This window comes from Manis javanica, chromosome 6 (genome assembly GCF_040802235.1).
Source record: "Manis javanica isolate MJ-LG chromosome 6, MJ_LKY, whole genome shotgun sequence".
Taxonomy (NCBI): Eukaryota; Metazoa; Chordata; class Mammalia; order Pholidota; family Manidae; genus Manis; species Manis javanica.
This window is the reverse complement of record NC_133161.1, coordinates 66,549,996-66,555,995: the sequence shown is the minus strand read 5'-3', so window position 1 is coordinate 66,555,995 and position 6,000 is coordinate 66,549,996.

Sequence of the window (6,000 nt, the reverse complement as noted above, 5' to 3'; positions counted from 1 at the left end):
GGCTTACATTTCTACTACTTTTGTAACAACATTAATAGATCCCACTTTTTTAAGCAGTTGCTATATGCTAGGCATAATAGATACTTTATTAATATGATTTTCACAAAAACTCTATAGAAGTATATATTATTGTTTTTCCCATTTATTGATAAGTTAATTGAGATTCAGAGAGATTAAAGTCTAACAGTTAATAAATGACAAAAGCAAAATTTAAATTCACATCTGATCAAAAACTCAACTGTTTCAGTATACTTGACTGGCTTTTGAACACTTATAATTGTGAAGCTATGAGAGAGTATTTGTTAAACGTTGAAAAAATTACAAAAAAGCAGATTTAAATAATCTCTAATTAATTTAAAGTTACAGTAGTTGCAGACTGTGTAACCCAATAATAAAAAGGGAGAAAGTTAGATCATAATTCATGAGTCAGCCAAACACATATTTTATTTCAAACACACACACACACACACACACACACACACACACACACACACACACGTAGTTCCCATTTGCAGAGTAATTTGACCTATAAGTGAAATGCAGCCAAAAGAAACACTTTGTTCAAATTATAATTAAACATTAATAAAATTTGGTTTATATAAAAAAAGTGTTGAGCTTTTCAATATAGAAAATGTGCAAATGTATGTCGACTAGCTTCTAAGTGGATCTTTCTTTCCCAAAAAAATGCCAATGTAGAAAGTCAGTCTGAGATGGCAAAATATCTTTTCATCTTTCATAAAAAGATGACATTTAATCCATTCCCTTTCTTTGAAGACTGATTAAACTTTGGGTGGAATTCAGTTAAGAAATGCATGTTAGCACGATACATTCCCAAGGCATATCTCTCCCAATTACAGAGCTTTTCCCACCGATTTATGTTAGTTCCTAACCATGGACTTTGGACTTGATTTCAAATACTTCTTGTTCAAAACAATTATTGTTCTGATCAGGTAAAATCAGTCTATTGCTGCTAAAAGAAGCAAAAGAAGACTGCCCACTGACAATAGAAGTTAGGTATTTTTAGCATCGATAGATATATATATGTGAAGTCATGTTGAAATTATTAAAACAGAACTATACTAGGGTGAAAATGAAGGATTTAATTTAGTATTGGGTTTCTAAAGCCTATCTCAAACTATGCTTCTATGGTTCATGGTATGTGTTGAAGAGGTGACTGAATCTAGCAATTGTGTTCAACCAGTCACCATGTCTTTTCAGTTCTGTGTGTGGCTGAAGAATAAGAAAAATAAAAATAATAAATAGATCTGACAAGGAAGGTTTAAAAAAAGAGCCAAATGTGTGACAATTACCATGACTAGTAAAAACATTACTCATCTTAAGTGTATAAGCTGTCAAAATTTGATCCAATATTAACACTCCCACTCAAATAAACAGTTAACTTAAATTTCACATATCTCAGAAATACCTTATTTTCCATTTTAAAAAAATAAGGGTGAAAATAGCTTTACATACTTGTACTTCCAATAAAGAGCTAACAAACCACCAGGGAGGGGCTACTCTGCCTAGGGAGAAGTCCGCTTCCCTTTATTGTATAATACAGACCTTCTACCTCTTAATAAATCTGCCTCACACTGTACCTGGCTTGAGTTTGATTTCTATCCTGTGCAAAGCCAGGAATGCTCCACTGCTATGGAAGTGCAAGGGCTAGGGCCTCCACCTTCTCCTGCAGCAGTAATAGCTCTCTCCTCCTGGGGCAGGGCCTCCATCAGGACTCTTTCCTGGGTCAGACAAAGTCAAAGTGTCTTCCTGAGTCTTTGGGCCTTGACTCTTTTCAGCTCTGATGGAACCTATATGCCAAAGAGGCACATCTTGAGGTGGCCTGCCCTTGGCCCCTATGACTTCAAAAGGATTTATACAGATTTTTTCTTTTTTTTAAAAATTGAAATATTATATTGGTTTCAGGTACACAACATTATGATTTGACCATTATCTACATTACTAAATTCTCACCATGATATATTTATATTTCAAAAAGAGGAGAAAGTATGTGTCATCACAAGTTCCCTAAAGCATTTGTAAAGTAAGTGCTCTGACATTAGAAACACTGAGAAGAGACTGGTGGCTACCATGGGGGAGGGGTTGGGGAGGCTGGGTGGGTGGGGAAGGTAAGGGTATAAAAGGGCACAAAAATTCTCTATTATAACTTAAGTTGGTCACAGCATGGTAGTACAGCACGGAGAATATAGCCAATGATTCTGTAGTATCTTCCTATGTTGACAGATAGTAACTGCACTAGTGGGTGTGAGGATTTAACAATACAGGTAACTGGTGAACCACTGTTTTGTCTACTTGAAACCAATATAACATTGTATATCAATGATAGTTCAATTAAAAATTAACTAAATAAAGTAAGTGCTCTGAGAAAAAGAAGAGGAAAACCTCTTCCCTCATTTTGAACAGGGAGAATTAGGCTCTTATTTTAAATTTGTATCTGTCCTTGTAGGTAGAATAACTTAGACAGAAACTCTGCTTTTCCCATCTGCTCAAAGAACACCTGAGTAGAAGATGAACTGTCTCTACGGCTTTGTAACTTGGATTAAGCCACTTAAATTTTCTGGGCCTCGATTTCCTCATCCATAAAGTGAGGGTATTAATACTTACCTCAGAGGATTGTTTCAGAGGTTAAATGAAATATAAGAAATTAAATGCCGTTGAAGGGCTTCCTAACCCAGGAAACCCTTCCTAACCCAGATAAACCCCGGTTATCTTCTCTTGTGCGAAATTCCACTACCACAGGCTGATCCTTTACCTTCTGAAGATGCAGATGCTGTCCAACAGCTAACCCATTAGCATCATGTCCAAGTCAATGAGAATACGTTTACTGGTCTGTGAGCTCCAAAGAGCTGGCTATGTTAGAGAGCAGCACGGGGTTCAAAGTCATAACTTTAGACTCTTCAGTTGGAGAGGGGAAGAGAAAGGAGGAGTTGTGCCAAAACCATGCAAGGACCACAGCCCTGCCCCAGGGTCATGCAGAAAAGGAGCAGTGGGGTTCTCATCACCCCACCACTCGGACAGCAGACTGCCTCCTCTTTTTAGGACACAGGACATACATTTCAAGACATTCCTCTTGTTCAAATTTTCTCTACCTAAATGATAAAGTTTTCTATTTACATCATTTCCAAATTCTGAAACTGGAGTTCAGTAAGGAGGGGCACAATGATAATGTCACATATGGAAGGGCATAACCGAAAGACTGTCCAGTGTTCAGGAGAGGATGTGGTGCCGGTTCATTCCGCTCAAGAAGAATGCATACCCTTTTCACAGACATGTGGCTTATCAACAGTCTGTTTTCCAGAAAGGCTAAGAAACTCAGTTTAAGTTTCCTTCTAAAATCTTGAATATACCCATGAAAGTGAAACCCAAGCCTGAAGATGACCAGCTCAAGATAGAAAGTAAATTTAGAACTGGGGGTTCTGGCCTAGAACTCTGCCCACACGGGGGAAACCTGCTGTCATAGGAAACAGGTAAAGACTCAATGGCATCTTAATCTGGTTTCTGTACGTTCAGTTACACAGGGGGCTGTCAGAATCAGGCTCTGCTAATATGGCTCACCAGACTAACATGAAGTGTACTGTACACACACACATGCTCACACATACTAATCCCCAAAGTGGAAAAGAGAAAACTATAAACAATCCTGGTTGTTAAAGAGATTCATACACTTGAACTTAATAATAAGTCAAAAATAACAGCTGGCATGTACAGACACCTAAGGGATCAGGCACTATTCCATGGGCTTTGCAGATATTAATTCACTCGATCCTCACAGCACTACTGTAAGGTAGGCACTACTATCAATTCATTTTAGAGAGAAGGAACAAATCTCGTACTTATTTTCCAATTTGCTTCTTCATTTTCTGCTCCAGGTGGTTCAGAGCACAAGCCTTTCCTGTTCCACAATATCTAAAGATCAGTATTTCACAGCTCAGCTTCAGGGGCACTGGTGTCCATACGTCGCCTATTAACACAGGTAAAAGTATATACACAATCAATAAGTTATTTTATCTGCATAGTGGAAAACAAGACAATTTGATTTTTTGTTACCTAACAGAAGTTATTCATTTATCCAATGATACAGTTTTTGTAACTTTGTCTTACTGCGATTTAGATATTGCCAAAATATCACCACACTGATTTAAGCAAATTAACGAGATTAACAAATTAGGCTCAAGGCAATAATTTCTCTCCTATCAAATTAACTCTGTCCTAAATGATGCTAAGAACAAATAATAATTAAAATATATACACAATCAATAAGTGGCATCATTAATGCTGTACCTTTTAAAAATGTTTACATTAAATAGTATAATTTAAAGTTACACATGAACATTAAAATTTATTCCATCTTGACTCTCAATCCCCTTATCCATTCCTGGGCCAATACAATACAGCTTCAAGAGTTTAAAAGATAAGTAACCAAGTGATTTTTAATGGAGATTTGCAAATCTCCATTTTGTAAAATACACCACTCATTCATGATAAAAAAAATATAAAGTCTGGAATATAAGGAGTCATCTTTAGCCAGACAACAAGTATCTACTAATCTACTATTCAAGTCTGGAGCTAAACAGGAAAGCCAGATATTATTACCACTCTTCATTATTGTACTAGAAGCCCAAGGCAACTGGATAAGAAGAAAAACTAATAAAAGAAATAATTCATAGAAAGAAAAAGACAAAATTCATCCCTCTCAAATGATATTACTTTCTTCCTACACAATCCGAGACTGCCAATTGTCCTATTTTTCATCACTTTGTTGGTGGTGTTACTATTTCCATTTTCTTGGAGATTTCCTCAATTTCATCTCCCATCAGAGTTTTAATTTCCAGGAGCTTTCCTTCATCTCTGAATGTTCCCCTTTTCATCTTACCCTGCTGCTCTTTAATAAATGCAATCTCTTCTTATCCCTTTGGCAATATTAGGGTTTTTTTTTTCTTAATGTTTCTTATTCCCCTTGCATTTTTCTATTTCCTAGGAATTTCTCTGTCCCCCACCCCTCCTACTTTGTTTTGGACCTGTTTTTTATGCTAGAGGCTTCCTCAAATGTCTGGTGATCCTTTGGTGGATCCATTTATATTTAAAGATCATGACTGGAAGCTCCCTGGGTGGGGGCAGAGTTTGTTGATTTGTGGGCTTACAGGTGGGCCAAGCAAGAAACTGACCATTTCTCTGAAAAACTGTCTCTTTGACTTATTTTTTTCCTACATCTTCTCTTTTAGTATTAATCTGACTTCTGGAGATATTCATATAAAGCAGGAGAGGGACTAACATATTCCTCATTCTACATACAGACCTCACTCAATCATCTGTTTTCTGGATGTACCATGTACCCTCTACCCGCTGTGCCAGGTCTCCCTGAAGCCCTATCCTGCCCGGTTCAAGAGAACAGGAGGAGCTATCTGGCTGCACAGGGTGGGAGAGATTCTCTACATACTTTTTCTATCTTCCCAAAATCTGTCAACATCTCTAATTTGCAATTTTCTCCTCTATATTTTAATCATGTCTGGGTTGAAGGGGCAGTGGAGATAAATGCCTTTGGCAATCTGCCATGTTTAGTCAACAGCCCATGTTTGAATATTAGTCCAAGGAAAAATTTCCAGCTCTCCCCTTGAAGCTGTTGTTCAGTATGTATGGATTATTAGTTCAGGAATATCAGAAGCTCATAACCACAATATTGTGAAGTAACTATGAACAAAAGATGCAACACTAAAAAGTATTAAATTCTGTGGAGCCACTTAGCCATTCCAAAAGTTCTGGCAAGCTCTCAACTGGAGCAGTAACAAGCCTGCTCAAAGCCCTGGGAAACAGGCAAAGAAAGGGAATTTTGAGGTTACATGTTCTTGAATCGTTGCACCTAAACGGCAAAGGGCCACTTTTAAGAAATCTCCTTAATTTATCCCTATTTCATTACATTGTGGATCCTTGCCCTAAAGATTAGCAATTAGACAGGGTCATTTTATAGAGAAAGAAAGAGTCCAA